The sequence below is a fragment of the Myotis yumanensis genome, unplaced genomic scaffold, assembly GCF_028538775.1.
Source record: "Myotis yumanensis isolate MYYU_CA2020_CCGP unplaced genomic scaffold, mMyoYum1.0.hap1 SCAF_9, whole genome shotgun sequence".
Taxonomy (NCBI): Eukaryota; Metazoa; Chordata; class Mammalia; order Chiroptera; family Vespertilionidae; genus Myotis; species Myotis yumanensis.
The window spans coordinates 7,262,531-7,280,092 of record NW_027223760.1 but is presented as its reverse complement, the minus strand read 5'-3'; the positions used below and the strand labels follow the sequence as shown (position 1 = coordinate 7,280,092).

Here is a 17,562-nt window from a genome sequence, read left to right as displayed (position 1 = left end):
TCAAGTAAAAGTGAGTACTTTTCTATAATTTAAAATTTGAAGACATCTTAAGTTTTAAAATCCTGATTTTTTGTGTGTGTGATTCAGGGTATTCCAACTTTTATATTGACTTTGGATAATGTTTATTTTCTCATAGTACAGATTCTAATGTTTAAAACATCAGAAAGTGAAATACTGATGATCAGCTTTCTCAAAAGTTGATAAAATTATAGGAATGAGTGTGTATATTGACTGAATTTTAAAACGAATTCCTAGAAAACAAAGCATTATCTTTCTACATGGACAATAAGTTTGTGATAACTTCAGGTTTGTATTTTATATGTAACTAGAGGCCCATTGCAGGAAGATTCCTGCAAGAATAGGGCTTCCTGAGGCCAGAGCAAAGCAGCGGAGAAGGGAGCGAAGCCTGCCACCTCGCTCCCTCCCTCCCGTCTCCGCTGCCTGGCTTCCTCTCATCTCCACTGCTGTCCCACCCGACCGCCCCGGGTCGCACACGGGAGGGCCGGATGATGGCCAGGCAGGTGGCGGATCGCTGCTGTCCCGCCCGGCCACCCCAGGTCACACACAGGAGGCCCGGATGGCAGCAGGGCAGGCAGTGGATGGCACTGTCCCACCCTGCCTGCAGTATGCAAATTAACGTCCATCTTTGTCGGGTTAATTTGCATACTCCTCTGATTGGCTGATGGGCATAGCGAAGGTACGGTCCAGTAGCATCTTTGTCTTTTATTAGTGTAGATTATTTTTTATTAAAAATTTCAATGTTAATCTCATTTAAAAATTATATAATAGTGTCTTTCATTCATTCAACAAATGATCTAGAGAAAAATATGTATTTAAATTAGTTATTTGATTTATTCATTTAATAAGTAATGTTTAGTGTTGTCTGCTGTCTATTAGTTATATCATAGACACTGAGAGTACAACAATCAACCAAACAGGCAAAATCCTTGCTCTCATGTATTTTATATGCTAGTGGGGATTAGAGGCAAGAAATAATACATAAATTAAATATGTAATAGGTCAGAAATGGTAAGTGCAATGAGAAAAATAAAGTAAGGAAAAATAAAATAGTTTTAAGTAGGGTAGACAAAGAAGGCCTCACTGAAATAATGTGTGTAAAAGACCTGAAGGAAGTGGGAGAACAAGCTCTCATAATTCCAAAGGCCTTGAGGCAGGAGCATGCTGGCATGTTTCAGAAACAGCAAGGAGACCACCAGGGTGGCTAGAGCAGAATGAGAGGGGGGAAATGGTAGAAACTAAGATAATGAACAGCTGCTGAAGCCGGTTTGGCTCAGTGGATGGAGTGTCGGCCTGCAGACTGAGGGGTCCCAGGTTCGATTCCGGTCAAGGGCATGTACCTGGGTTGCGGGCACATCCCCAGTAGGGAGTGTGCAGGAGGCAGCTGATTGATGTTTCTCTCTCATCAATGTTTCTAACTCTCTATCTCTCTCCCTTTCTCTCTGTAAAAAATCAATAAAATATATTTAAAAAAAAAAAAAGATAATGAACAGCTAGTTTTTGTAGGGGCTTGTGGACTGTTGTGAAGACATTGGCTTTTATTCTAAATGAGATGAGAAGTCATTGGATGTTTTAAGAAGAGGAGTGATAGGATTTTATTAGCCTTTTGAAATATCATTAATTCTTAAGAATTAATTGCTCTGTTAAGGTAGACCTATAGGAGGGGCAAGGTGTAAGTAAGGAAACCAATTTGGAGGCTACTGTAATAATCAAGGCACAAAGTTATAGTGAAACAGTTTTTCTTGGAGGGTGAGGAAGTGAATGGATAGGATGGTCTAATTGGATTAATGCTCAAATGATTATAATGACTTAAGAGAGTGACAAGTGAGATAAAAGTGTATACATTCTGGTGGTTATGAAAATGTGTAAGAAGAAAGTTGAATGTGAGGTGGGTAAGGAGCAATGAATAAATAGGTGGTACCCTTAATGAGTTCTGGAACCAAAGAACTGTGGAGTTGAGAAACTATAGGAAGGAATCAGAATAATAGGAAATAGGGTACTTGGAATTAAAATGTTTTTTTGGGGGGTGGTGATTGGTTCTGAGAGAAAATGGTTATAATCTGACTTTTCTAAGAATACACATTTTCTTCCTCAACCTAAGAAATACAAAATCAGGTATACTGCTAAACTAACTATTTCCCTTCTAACACAGAAGAATAATGTGATCCAATCAGGAAATCAGCACCATCACTATTTAAGATCATTATTCTTGGCTTTTAGCAGCGCTGCTTTTATATTAGTACTGCAGCCTGACAGGTGTGGCTCAGTGGTTATATGTTGACCTATGAACCAGGAGGTCACAGTTTGATTCTGTCAGGGCCCCTGCCTAGGTAGCGGCATGCAGGAGGCAGCTGACTGACGATTGTCTCTTATCATTCATTTTTCTATCTCGCTCTCCCTCTCCCTTCCTCACTGAAATCAATAAAAATATATTAAAAAATAAATTAGTATTACAGTAGATAAGGTAAGTTCTCAGACTTTAATCTTTAAATGGGCTTTGATATTCTTATAGGAGTACTTGTTTGTACTTTCTTCATGAATAATGAATCTGCCTCCCACTTCACTCTTCTTTTTCCTTAGATATATGTCTTTATCAATAGTTATTGTATCTACCTATGTTCTGAAAGAGGTTATTTTAGGTCAAACTTCTAAAAAAGGACATTAATAAGAATTTAGCTTAAACTGTTGAAAAAGAACAGTAAGTGGCGAAAGAAAACCAAGATGGTGGCATAGGTAAACACCGGAAATTGCTGCGTCACACAACCACTTCAAAAATACAACTAAAAGACAAAATGGACATCATTCAGAACCACAGGAAGGCTGGCTGAGTGGCAATTCTACATATAGAAGGAAAGAGAAAAGCACACTGAGACTCAGAGGAGTTGCGGAAGTAAAGTGCAGAGGTACGGAGGCGCGCGCGGATAGGGCTGGCAACTGAGGACATGGTTGTCTTTTTCAATTGGGAGGGAGTCTCAAGCTCCCAACTGCTCTGAACTCCAGTTCTGGGCAAGTCTCTGGGGACCCAGACTCATACCGGGAGAAACTGGACTGTCTGGCATCAGTCTGAACTTGTGGGCGGCTTTCTCTCAGAGGTACTTGCAGCGTTTACCGGGACACGGAGACGTGGGGCATTTTAGGGTAGGACTGAGGAGCAGCCATAGCTGCTTGCTCCGTCCTGTTGGTCCCCTGAGACCCAACCCCATCCAAGCTGCTAACAGAGGCTTTTGCATATGAAAGGACTGGCTCTTTGCAATCTGAAAATTACTTAACAAACTGCAGCCGGGTCAGAGAGACCCAGAACATCCAAAAGAAGGCCCAAGGCCCCACAGCAGCTTGCATTGCTTCACAGCTGGGCCTCATCTGGGCACCTCCAAACCCCAAACAAAGAAGAGGAATCTGCAGATCTCACCATAGCTCCTTCTGGGTACCCTCAGGCAGAAGCTAAATTAGCACCTCCTTAGAGATCCAAGAGCCAGTGTACCCAGTGGTCAGAGTGGGACCATCCAGATTACAACACCTCAGATCTATAAAGGACACTCAAGGAGCATACTCAGTGAGCACCAAAGCCCCACTGAAGCAAGTCTTGCCCCAGAAGGGTGTCTCCAGCACAGAAGTTCTCCCACTGCAGACATAGCTGATTCTCACAGCCAATTGGCCTGGAGGTCAATTCCTCCCAGTGATACCTACAACAATCAAGGCTTAACTACAACAAGACTGTGCACAAAGCCCACGAAGGGGTGCACCAAGAGTGTCCACCTCAGGTAATTGGGGAGGCTGAGCCACTGGGCCCTATAGGACACCTAGCACACAAAGCCACTCTACCAACACAGGGAAGCATAAAAAATGCGGAGACAAAGAAACAGGTCACAAATGACAGAAATGGAGGAAAGCAAACTACTGGATATAGAGTTTAAAACCACGGTTATAAGTAAGGTTTTTCAAGAATTTTCTAGAAGTCGCCGATAAATTTAGTGAGACCCTCGAGGTTATGAAAAAGGACCAACTAGAAATTAAGCATACACTGACTGAAAAAAACAATATTATGCAGAGTTCCAACAGCAGACTAGAGGATCGTAAGAATCAAGTCAAAGATTTGAAATACGAAGAAGCAAAAAATACCCAACTGGAAAAACAAAAAGAAAAAAGAATCCAAAAATATGAAGATAGTGTAAGGAGCCTCTGGGACAGCTTCAAGCGTACCAACATCCGAATTATGGAGGTACCAGAAGAAGAGATAGAGCAAGATATTGAAAACCTATTTGAAGAAATAAGGACAGAAAACTTCCCCTACCTGGTGAAAGAAATAGACTTACAAGTCCAAGAAGCGCAGAGAACCCCAAACAAAAGGAATCCAAAGAGGACCACAGCAAGACACATCATAATTAAAATGCCAAGAGCAAAAGACAAAGAGAATCATAAAAGCAGCAAGAGAAAAACAGTTACCTACAAGGGAGTACCCATACAACTGTCAGCTGATTTCTCAACAGAAACTATGCAGGCCAGAAGGGAGTGGCAAGAAATATTCGAAGTGATGAATAGCAAGAACCTACAACCAAGATTACTTTATCCAGCAAAGCTATCATTCAGAATTGAAGTTCAGATAAAGAGCTTCACAGACAAGAAAAAGCTAAAGGAGTTCATCACCACCAAACCAGTACTATATGAAAAGCTGATAGGTATCCTTTAAGAAGAGGAAGAAGAAGAAAAAGGTAAAGATACAAATTATGAACAACAAATACACATCTATCAACAAGTGAATCTAAAAATCAAGTGAATAAATAATCTAATGAACAGAATAAACTGGTAAATATAATAGAATCGGGCATAGAAAGGGAGTGGACTGACAATTCTCGAGGGGAAAAGGGGTGTGGGGGGTGTGGGAGGAGACTGGACAAAAATCATACACCTATGGATGAAGACAGTGTGTGGGGGGGGTAAGGGCAGAGGGTGGGGTGGGAAGTGGGTGGAGGGGAGCTATGGGGGGGGTAAGGGCAGAGGGTGGGGTGGGAAGTGGGTGGAGGGGCGCTATTTGGGGAAAAAGGAGGAACAACTGTAATCTGAACAATAAAGATTTAATTTAAAAAAAAAAAGAACAGTAGGTGGCAAAATATGGTAAAAGATTTTACTATGGGAAGTTGTCCCAAGAGGAGTTTTATAACGTGTACTTTAAACTTAAAAGTAGGTTGGGATAAAGCCTTCAAAACTATTGAAACTTGAATTCTCTGTAGTTAGTTATAACTTGCGTTATTTATACTTCCTTTCTCTGTTGACAGTTCTAAGGCAGTAATGTCACTTTGAAAGCTAAAGTGGGCTTTAATAAAGGGTGTAACAAGTTTGTTTCCAGTTAGTTGTACTTAAAACTTTATTGAAATTTGGCATGTGACTTAAGTCTTACTGATATTACCCTGCTAAGATTTTGTTGACCAATTAGCTTGAAGAATTCTAGATAAGATTTCTTTAAAAAAATAATAAAATTATTTGTAGTATGAAGTATTAAAAACTAGGCACTAAATACAATATAGGGGGTAGGGGAGCCTGGGGGAAGGTCAATTGGAAAAAAAAGGAAAAATATACAAACAAAATAAATACAATATGAAGTTATAGTTGTAACTTAAACTTTAAAAATTTGCCTTTTGTAACTTAACACAGAGAGAAACATACACACTATTTCCATTTTGAAAAACAGGTAACATTTCAACCTAACACATTTCCTAAGAATAAGGACATTCTACAAAACAATAATACTATAATCACATTAAGACAACAGTAATTTCCTAAAATACCTGTTTCATAAATTTAGATTTTTCTCATTGTCCCCAAAATGTACTTCATAATTTGTTTTTCTAAATCTAGTCAGGACTCCTGCATTGCTTTTGATGATTACGTTTCTTCAGGTCTAATGTTTTTGTTTTCAATTAACATTAAGTTTTTAGAGAAATGTTAGTTGATTTGTAAAATCATTTATAGTCTGTAGTTTATAATTGTTGGTTCAAGGTGGTAAATAGCATTGTTCAAATAGTCTTTATTTCCTCACTAATTTTTTTTTTTTGGCTTTTCATCCTTTTAATTACCAAGAGATGTTTTCAAGATACTATTTTTCTCAGTTTTTCTATTATAATTATTTGGCTCTTTAGAGATTTCATTTTTCTATTTAAGTTCTTCATATTTTTATCTATTTAGTTAATATTTTTCTCTATTAAAAAATTAAAGCAGTTATTTTAAAGTCTTTGTCTTCCTATTCCAACATAGAGTTTACCTGTGGGTCTGTTTCTTTTGGCTGTTTTTTTATCATGTTTATCTGCTTAACTTATTAGTGGTAATTAAAAAAGAATACATATACTAGCATTGTATTTAGAAGAGACTGGTGTAAATATTATTTTTCCCAGAGAAAGCATGCTATCAACAAGTGAATCTAAAAATCAAGTGAATAAATAATCTAATGAACAGAATAAACTGGTAAACATAATAGAATCGGGCATAGAGAGGGAGTGGACTGAATTCTCGAGGGGAAAAGGGGTATGGGGGTTGTGGCAGCCAGGATGAGAGACAGAACAGTTTGATCCCATCAGATGTTAAGCTGGATTGAAGGTAGGTTACCTCTTTAGATAGTTTGTTCACCTCTGGCATCAAATGCTTTGAGGATGAGTCCTGTTCTGTGTATATTAAAAGTGCCATCCTCTAGTACAGCGATGGCGAACTTTTTGAGCTCGGCGTGTCAGCATTTTGAAAAACCCTAACTTAACTCTGGTGCCGTGTCACATATAGAAATTTTTTGATATTTGCAACCATAGTAAAACAAAGATTTATATTTTTGATATTTATTTTATATATTTAAATGCCATTTAACAAAGAAAAATCAACCAAAAAAATGAGTTCACGTGTCACCTCTGACACGCGTGTCGTAGGTTCGCCATCACTGCTCTAGTAGGACTCTGACCAAGGAAGAATGCAGACAATTTTCTCTACTTTCTAGTTCCACTCCAAGACTCCAGTGCTATTCTGCTGCCTTTATGTACTCAAAAAAAGAGCTATGGAGGTAAGCAGGAGAATGGCGAGTTCAATCTCTGCATTTGGTGTTCTTAAGGATTCTGTCACACCATTTTAAGCAGCCATTAAAAGATCGGCTGTTTTCTGTTTAATACAACAGAGTATCGCTCCCATGGAATGCTTGATCCTCTGCCGCCCATGCACAAATGCCCAAGTGTTTGTGATCCCTTCCCATCTAGGAAAGGCTTGTGTCCCTGAATTTAGTTCCCTTAGGCCTCCTTGCATCCTCAGTTCTCTCAATTTCTTTTTAATGTATTGTTTTTTAGATCATATATATATTGATTTCAGAGAGGAAGGGAGAGGGAGAGAGAGAGAAACACCAATGATGAGAGAGAATCATTGATCGGCTACCTACTGCATGGCCCCTACTGGGGATCAAGCCCGCAAGCCCAGTATGTGCCCTGACTCAGAATCGAACAGTGACTTCCTGGTTCATGCATCAACACTCAACCATTGAGCCACAAGGACCAGGCTAGATTGTATGGTTTCTTTTTCTACTTACAGCACAACTAGGTGTCTTTTGTGATTATATCCTTATCCAAAACTAGCTTTATGTCATATGTTTTGAATTTATTTGATTGTTTTCTCATGGTGCCATTTATTTCCATCTTTATTTCTTGAAAAAACTGAAAGTTGGGTCTAAAACTGTTGATTCAGGTCACATATTTTTGCCAAAAATACCTATTAGGTGAAACTGCATAATTCATATTGCATTACATTAGCAGGTTCTTATTGTCACACTAGAGGCCCAGTGCAAGAATTTGTGCACCAGTGGGGTCCCTCGGCCTGGCCTATGGGATTGGGCCGAAATCAGCTCTCCGACATCCCTCGAGGAGTCCCGGATTGCCACATGGTGCAGGCCAGGCTGAGGGACCCCTCTGGTGCAGGATCAGGGCTGGGGAGAGACACAGGAGGTTCGCCAGCTAGAGAGGGACTGTGGTAGGCTCCAGGGCATGTCTGGCCCATCTCGCTCAGTCCTGATTGGCCGGACCCCAGTAGCAAGCTAACCTGCAGGTCAGAACATCTGCCCCCTGGTGGTCAGTGCATGTCATAGCGACTGGTTAACTAGTTGACTCTCTGTCCCCTGGTGGTCAGTGCACATAAAAGCATCTGGTTGACCAGTCGACTGTCCCTTAGTGGTCAGTGTACATCATAGCGAGGGTTTGAGCGGCCTTAGCATATCATTAGCATATTACACTTTGATTGGTTGAACAGCCGACCACTTAGCATATTAGGCTCTTATTATATAGGATTATTTCACCACTAGAGATGCTAAATTTTGCCATTTGGTTAATATGGTATCTATTACTGGGTCCTTCCATTGTAAAATTATGTGGGGTTTTTTTGCAATTAGCAAGTAAAATGTTGGCTTATGCATCAGTCCTGTTTCCCAACAATCTTTCAACTACCAGGTATACTTCATTTATTAAATCAATTATTTTATTTGGGACTGCAAAATGATTTTTAAAATTTGTTAAATTTTTAAATATTATTCTTTGCATTTTAATGTATGAACAAAGAATAATAACATGTTCTCCAGAAAGGCTGGGTAAAAAATAAACATACATACATTGTTGGAGTCCAACCCCAGCAGGTCCAGAGGTTCCCCAAAGGTGGGGACGGAGTCAGCGAAGAAGGAATGACACGGAGATAACGTTCAGTTGGTCAGCATGGTCAACCCTAACAATACATGTAAATGTTTCTGTTTAACTACCAATTTTCACAAGGAGTTGATATAATAATTCCAATTATGACAAGTTTTTTTTTTTAATTTTTGTAATATCACTATATCCTCTTGGATTGTTATTTCAACTTTTTTCCATCAGTCTCCGGTGTTTTTTTAGGTTTATTTTTGTTTTGCCTATTCAAATTATTCCACATTTAGTCAGTGGGTACCCTTCAAAGCTGACTTCTATGTTCTGACATCACCTTTGAGCACTTTCTTATATTTAGTTCAAGTTGAGCCTTTAGTTTTCCTATGTAAGATCTAGTATTAAACTATTTATTCAAGGAGCCCTAGTTTCTTTTAGTAAGAAATGGAATTTATAAATCAAGATTTAGGCACTAGATATCCTGCTGTGGTGTCTTTCCTTCTAGAATTTCTCAGTGAAAAGCATTAGAAAAAATATATAGTCAAACTCATCATTGATATTTTCTGTTCAAATGTAATATTACAGGATTTTTGCCTAACATCATATTCTTCTGTTACATTGAAGGACTTAATTCTGAATAACATTAACACATTTGCTTTGTCCTATGTTTCACATAAAATGGTTTCAAAATTACTGTACCAATTTTATTGTCTTTAGAACATATCCACTATGGGTCATAATCTCTCTAAAAATTACAATAATTCTTTTGTGTGTGGTTATGTTACCAGTTGACTACACAATTGATTTCATTTTACTTCCAGTTTTATGGGTTTTCCCCCTAATTTTCTGTAAATTTGGGGGACTATAAAACATTTACATGGTTCAAAAGTCAAAAGTTTAAAAAAAAAAGTCAAAAGTTTATTTTAAAAAAGTATACTCAGAAAAGGCTTCTTTCTATTTTCCTTGTTTCTTGTTTGTCCTATCAGTGTTTCTTTTTGAAGAAATAAGCAAATTCACACACATATGCATGTACATACATATACACATACACATACACATACACATACTCACCCTTTCTTATTTATACTCTGTTTTGTGTCTTTCTTTTTTACTTAATAATACTAGAGGCCTGGTGCACGAAATTTGTGCCCCGGGGTGGGGCAGTACCTCAGCCCAGCCGGCACCCTCTCCAATCCAGGACCCCTCGGGGGATGTCCGACTGCCAGTTTAGGCCCGATCCCTCTCGCAATTTGGGACCGCCAGCTCTTAACTGCCTTCCTGATCGCCCCTAACAGTGTCTGCCTCAGCCCCCGCCACTGTGGCTTTGTCTGGAAGGACGTCCAGAAGATGTCCAGTCTAATTAGCATATTACCCTTTTATTAGCATAGATAGATTAGCATAGATGTCATGGAGAGTACTCTACTTGGTATTGTATTAGTCAAGGTTCTCCAGAAAATTGTCTCGCTTGTTTGTGGAGATGCGTAAGTCCCAAGTTCTGCAGGGTGAGCTGACATTCTGCAGACTCAGGAGAACCACTGGTGTAGTTCCAGTTCTAAGATTGGCAAGCTTGAAACCAGGAAGAGCCCATGTTTCAGTTCGAGTGTAAAGGCAGGGAACAGTCAGTATCCTAGTTCAAAGGCAGTCAGGCAGGAGGACTCTCTCATATTCAGGAGGGTCAGCTTTTTAGTTATACGTAGACCTTGAACTGATTGCAGAGAACAATCTGTCTTAGTCATTCTACCAATTTAAATGTTACTCTCATACAGAAACTTCCTCAGAGAAATATCCAGAATGTCTGACCAGATATTTAGGCGCCTATAATGTTGACATATAAATAACCATCACAAGTGTATAGATTTCTTCTTCATTTTGATGTTATTACAAGCTTTTCCTGTTATATATAGTGCTATTATAAATAACTTTATGTGTACTCTTTTTGTATTTTTGACATTTTATCTTTGGCAAATTCCTAGATGTGGAATTTTAGGATAAAAGAGTAAATACCTATGTGATTTTGTTAGATATTGATAAATCACCCTTCATAGGGTGATTATATCATTTTGCAATTCCACTAGCAAAAAATGAGAGTACCTATTTCTCCACAACTTCACCAAAAGAGTATGTTGCCCACATGTTGAATTTTTGACAATCTGGTAAATGGGAATTATTGTCTCTAGATTTAACTTACATTTCTCATATAAATGAGGTTGAGTATGTTTTCATATATTTAGGAATTACATGCCTTTTTCTGTGAATTGTCATGTTTTTGACACTTTTTCTACTGTTTTTAGAGCTCTTTCTATAATATACAGATAAGAGCTTTTTTTCTTTGACTTTTTAAAATATCTTTTGCTATGCACGTTTTTGGTTTGCCATGTATAGGTTTTTATTTTTACATAATCAGATATGTCTATTTCTTTTATTGCTTCCAGGTTTTGATTCATTTAGAGATGCTTTCCTGATTCCCAGACTATAAGAATTCCTATTAGCATTTCACTCATATTTTTTTCTGGTGCTTGTATGATATCATTTTTTTATATTTAGATCTCTCACCTATTTGGAATTCAGTCTGGTGTTTGTTGTGAAATATAAATCTAACTTTTCCACCCAAATACTTATTTATGAAAATGTCATTTTTGAAAAAGCCCACGTTTTTTACAGTGATTTGACATAACACTTATATGATACCAAAGGCACGGTGTACAAAATTTGTGCATGGGTGGGTCATTAGACCTTGCTGGCGATCAGGGCCAATCAGGTTCCTCGCCTCCTCCTTCCCTCACCACCCACGCATCTCCACCACACAATTCCAGTCTCCTCCCCTCCTCCTTCCCTTGTCACCTGCATCCGCCACCACCCACCCCTGATTCCCCATCCCAGCCCCAGTCAGGTGATTGGGACCTGCTGGCCAGGGGGAGGGACCAGGAGGTTGGCCGGTAGACCCCCCTGGGTGATTGGGGCCTGCCGGCGAGGGGGAGGGACCAACTGCCACCACTGCACGCGGACGGCAGGCCAATTGGGTCCTGCCGGCTGGGGGAAGGGACCTGGAAGGTTGGCCACTGGCCCCAAGGAGGGAACCAGCCCTCAGTCCCCCCTGAGAAAGGGGCTGCATCTGATGCCACCCACCCCCCGGTGATCAGGGCCTGCCAGCCGAGGAGAGAGACCAAGAGGTTGGCCGATAGGCCCCGATCAGGCGATCAGGGCCTGCGGGCTGGGGGCAGTTCCCTCATTGAGTCTTTGCCCCCTGGTGATCAGTGCACGTCATAGCAACCGGTCATTCTGTCGTAACGGTCGCTTAGGCTTTTATATATATACTAGAGGCCCAGTGCACAAAAATTTGTGCACTCAAGGGGTGGTCCCTCAGCCCAGCCTGTGCCCTTTCGCAGTCTGGGACCCCTCGGGAGATAACGACCAGCTGGCTTAGGGCTGCTCCCAGGTGGCAGAGGGCAGGCCCAATCCCTAAGTGCAGCCCCTGGTCAGGCTCAGAGCAGGGCCGATTGGGGAGTCGGGGTGCCACCCCGTCATGCACAGAGCAGGGCAGATCGGGAGGTTGCGATGCCACCCTCAGTCACCCTCAGGGTAGGGCCGATTGGGGGGTTGGGGCACCGCCCCCTGTCACACTCAAGGCAGGGTCGATGGGGAGGTTGCGGCACCACCCCCCGTCACGCACAGAGCAGGGCCGATCAGGGGGTTGGGGTGCTGCCCCCTGTCACACACAGAGCAGGGCCCATCAGGGGTGTTGGGGCTCTGTACCCTGTCACGCACAGAGCAGGGCCGATCAGGGGGTTGAGGAGCTCCCCACTGTCACTCACAGAGTAGGGCCGATAGGGGAGTTGGGGCACCGCCCCCTGTCACACACAGAGCAGGGCGGATCAGGGGGTTGGGGCGCTGCACCCTGTCACACTCAGGGCAGGGCCAATAGGGAGGTTATGGCACTACCCTGTCACACACAGAGCAAGGCCCGTGGAGGGGGGTTGGGGCGCCACCCTCTATCACCCACAGAGCAGGGCCCATCAGGGGGTTGGGGTGCCACCACTGTCACACTCGGGGCAGGGCCGATGGAGAGGTTATGGCTCTACCCTGTCACACACAGAGCAGGGCCCGTGGGGGGGAGGGTTGGGGGCGCCGCACCCTGTCACACACAGAGCAGGGCCGATCAGGGGTTTGGTGCGCTGCACCCTGTCAAACACAGAGCCGCAGGGCAATCAGGGGATTGGGGAGCTCCCCCCTATCAGGCACAGAGCAGGGCCGATAGGGAGGTTGTGGCCCTGCCCCCTGTCACTCACAGAGCCGCAGGGCGATCAGGGGGTTTGGGCGCTGCCCCCTGTCACAGTGCCGGGAGCCTCGCTGCTCCGCTGATCCCGGTGCCCGGAGGCATATTACCCTTTTACTTTATAGAATAGAGGCCTGGTGCACAGGTGGGGGCCAGCTGGTTTGCCCTGAAGAGTGTCCTGGATCAGGGTGGGGGTCCCCACTGGGGTGTCTGGCCAGTCTGGGTGAGGGGCTGAGGGCTGTTTTCCCGAAGCGAGTGACTGAAGCTTCCAACCGCTTCTTGTATTCTTTTTTTTTTTTTTTTTTTTATTCTGGGCCAGCTTTAGCTCTGAGGCCTTGCTGCTTAAAACATCGATACAATGTTGCTAAAGCCCGGCTGAATGAAAGCCGGTTTCTGGGGTTTTGTTTAGCTTCTTATTTGCAACATAGTACATAGTTGCTTAGAGTTGCAACTCAGAGGCCGGCAAGTGAGGCGGGGAACGTTGGTGTCCGCAGTCACTGCAGCAAGCAAGCCTCATGTTTGCTTCCAGCTGCCTGGCTGCCAGCCGCCATCTTGGCTGACAGTTAATTTGCATATACTCACTGATTAGCCAATGAAAAGGGTAGCGGTCGTACGCTAATTACCATATTTCTCTTTTATTAGTGTAGATATAGATGCCAAGTTTTCCCACATATTGGCTCTGTTTTAGACCCTTCTGTTATGTTTCATTGCCTATGTCATTTAACCGTTTGAGTCCCAAGCATCACGATCGCGCTGCTGAGATTTTATGTCGAGAAAACCCAGCACATTTCGAACATTGTGGACAATGCGCTGTTTGGGATTCTTCGACAGTGCTTTTTTCAATACCCCCTGAGACTCAAACGGTTAATCAACGTTATTCTATAAACAGCTCTTCCCCACCCCCACCACTGTTCTTCTGAGTTTTCCTAGTTATTCTTTTTATTTTTAAAATATATTTGTATTTATTTCAGAGAGGAAAGGAGAGGGAGAGAGAGAGAGAAACATCAATGATGAGAGAGAATCATTGATCGATTGCCTCCTGCACACCCCACACCTGGGATCGAGCCCTCATGCCAGGCGTATGCCCTGACTGGGAATTGAACTCTGACCTTCTGTTTCATAGGTCAACACTCAAACACTGAGCCATGCCAGCCAGACATTCCTGGTTATTCTTGCCTTTTGTTTTTTCCTATGTGTACTTCAAAATCAACTGGTCTAAATAAAGTCTTTAAGTTTCTTTTTCTTAAGCTTACACTTCTGGTCCTGTTCATCCAACTTCTTTCTTTTTTTTTTTTTTTAATATATTGTATTGATTTTTTTACAGAGAAGGGAGAGGGTTAGAGAGTTAGAAACACCGATGAGAGAGGGAGACATCAATTAGCTGCCTGCTGCACACCCCCCCGCTGGGAATGTGCCTGCAACCAAAGTACAGGCCCTTGACTGGAATCGAACCTGGGACCCTTCAGTCCACAGGCTGACGCTCTATCCACTAAGCCAGACCAGTCAGGGCTACATTGAATTTTTTAATAACTGGAGAAAACTTATATCTTCATAATTCTGAATAATTGTATCAACGAAAAAGGTATATATTGTTTTATTTTTACTAGACTACTTTTGAGCAGTAGTGTTTTAAGGTTTTGCATATATTGGTTATGCATATTTCTGGTTATGTTTATCCCTAGGTATTTTATCTTATTGTTGCTATTATAAATGTGATCTTTCCTTCCATTATATGTTAAAGTAGGCTATTGTATATTTGTGGAGGCTTGACTTTTGTATAGTTTACACCCTATTTTACTGAATTCTGTTACTGTTTGTGTTAGTTTATGATTGATTCTTTTGGCTTGTCTATGTATGCTGTCATGTCATCTGTGAATATAGTTTTCTTTCTTTTTTTCAATTCATTTGACTAATTATTTTTCTTTTGTCTATAACATAGCTATATCTTATTCATTTAGCAATAATGTGTGTGGTGTGTCCTCATTAAATAAGTTACTGGCTTTTGGGCTGAGTGTTCACCAATTCTTATTTTATTGAATGTTTTTATTAAGAGTAAGTGTTGAATTTTTGTTTAATGTCCTTTTCAGCACCCATGAATTTGAGTTTTCTTCTTAGATTTATGAATATAGTGAGAATATTCTTATATTGAATCTCTAGAGACCCGGTGCACAAAAATTTATGCACTCAGGAGTGGTCCCTCAGCCTGGCCTGTGCCCTCTCGCAGTCTGGGACCCTCGGTGGATGACCACCTCCTGGCGTAGGCCCACTCCCGGGGGGATTGAGCCTAAGCTGGCAATCAGACATCCCTCTGGCAGCCCGGGGAGTAGGCCTAAGCTGCAGTGAGACATCCTTAGCGCTGCTGAGGAGGCAGGAGAGGCTCCCACCACCACCGCTGAACTGGCAGCCATCAGCCTGGCTTGTGGCTGAGCAGAGCTCCCCATGTGGGAGCACACTGACCACCAAGGGGCAGCTCCTGCTTTGAGCATCTGCCCCCTGGTGGTCAGTGTGTGTCATAGTGACCAGTCATTCCCAGTCGTTCTGCTGTCAGGGTCAGTTTGCATATTACCCTTTTATTACGTAGGCTAGAGGCCTGGTGCATGGGTGGGGGCTGGCTTGTTTGCCCTGAAGGGTGTCCCGGATCACGGTGGGGGTCCCGCTGGGGTACGTGGCCAGCCTGAGTGAGGGGCTGATGGGTGTTTGCAGCTGGTCACACCCCCTTCAGGGTGGAGGTCCCCACTGGGGTGCCTGGCCAGCCTGAGTGTAGGGCTGATGGCTGTTTTCAGATGATCATACCCCCTTCCGGGTGGGGATCCTCACTGGGGTGCTTGGCCAGCCTGGGTGAGGAGATGATGGCTGTTTTCAGGCTGGCCACACCCCTTTAGGGTGGGAGGTCCCCACTGGGTTTCCTGGCCAATCTGAGTGAGGGGCTGAGAACCATTTTCTGGCTGGCCAAGCCCCCCGGTGACAGAAGCTCCCAGCCTCTCCTTTTTTTCTTTTTCTTTTTTATTCTGAGATTTATTTACCTTCTAGAATTGAAACTTTGTAGCCTTGAGTGGAGCTCAGAGCCAGCCGTGGCAGACGGGAAGCTTGGCGTCCTCCATCACTGGAGCAACCAAGCCTCCTGCTCACTCCAGCTCCGTGGCTGCCAGCTGCCATCTTGGTTGGATTAATTTGCATATGGTTGCTCTGATTGGCTGGTGGGCGTGGCTTAAGGCATAGTGAAGTTACGGTCAATTTGCATGTTTGTCTTTTATTAGATTAGACTAGAGGCCCGGTGCACAAAAATTTGTGCACTCGGGGGTGAGGGGGAGTCCCCCAGCCCGGCCTGTGCCCTCTCGCAGTCTGGGACCCCTCGGGAGATAACGACCTGCTGGCTTAGGCCTTCTCCCAGGTGGCAGAGGGCAGGCCCAATCCCTAGGTGCAGCCCCTGGTCAGGCTCAGAGCAGGGCCGATTGGGGAGTTGGGGTGCCGCCCCGTCATGAACAGAGCAGGGCGGATCGGGAGGTTGCGATGCCACCCTCAGTCACGCTCAGGGTAGGGCCGATTGGGGGGTTGGGGAACCGCCACCTGTCACACTCAAGGCAGGGTCGATGGGGAGGTTGCGGCGCCACCCCCTGTCATGCACAGAGCAGGGCCGATCAGGGGGTTGGGGCACTGCCCCCTGTCACTCACAGAGCAGGGCCAATCAGGGGGTTGGGGCGCTGCCCCCTGTCACTCACAGAGCAGGGCTGATCAGGGGGTTGGGGCGCTGCCCCCTGTCACTCACAGAGCAGGGCCCATCAGGGGGGTTGGGGCTCCGTACCCTGTCACACACAGAGCAGGGTTGATCAGGGGGTTGAGGAGCTCCCCCCTGTCACGCACAGAGCAGGGCCCATCAGGGGGTTGGGGCGCCGCCCCCTGTCACACACAGAGCCGCAGGGCGATCAGGGGATTGGGGAGCTCCCCCCTGTCAGGTACAGAGCAGGGCTGATCAGGGGGTTGGGGCGCCTTCCCCTGTCACGAACAGAGCAGGGCAGATAGAGAGGTTGTGGCCCCACCCCGTGTCACACATAGAGCCACAAGGCGATCGGGGTTTGGGCGCTGCCCCCTGTCACTCTCAGAGCAGGGCCAATCAGGGGGTTTTATCGCTGCCCCCTGTCATGCTGATCCCGGTCCCAGGAAGCATATTACCCTTTTACTATATAGGATAGAGGCCTGGTGCACGGGTAGGGGCCGGCTGGTTTGCCCTGAAGTGTGTCCTGGATCAGGGTGGGGGTCCCCACTGAGGTGCCTGGCCAGTCTGGGTGAGGGGCTGAAGGCCGGTTTCAGGCTGGCGGGTGACTGAAGCTCCCAACTGCTCCTTTTTTTCTTTCTTTTTTTCTATTCTGGGCCAGCTTTAGCTCTGAGGCCTCGCTGCTGAAAGCAGGTTTCTGGCCTTTACCTTCTGTATTTGATACAATGTTGCGGTCCGGCTGGCTAAAGCCCGGCTGACTGAAAGCCGGTTTCTAGGGTTTTGTTTAGCTTCTATATTTGCAACATAGTTGCTTAGAGTTGCAGCTGAGAGGCCGGCAAGTCAGGCGGGGAACGTTGGAGTTCACCATCACTGGAGCAAGCAAGCCTCCCTGTTCGCTTCAGTGCATGGCTGCCAGCCGC

General features: G+C 44.1%; 1 protein-coding gene across 1 annotated transcript in view; it reads left to right on the top strand.

Moving 5' to 3' along the window:
* The window catches only part of SAMTOR (S-adenosylmethionine sensor upstream of mTORC1), a 137,459-nt gene that overhangs the window by 34,280 nt on the left and 85,617 nt on the right, over window positions 1-17,562 (top strand). The gene's annotated exons all lie outside the window — the stretch shown is intronic.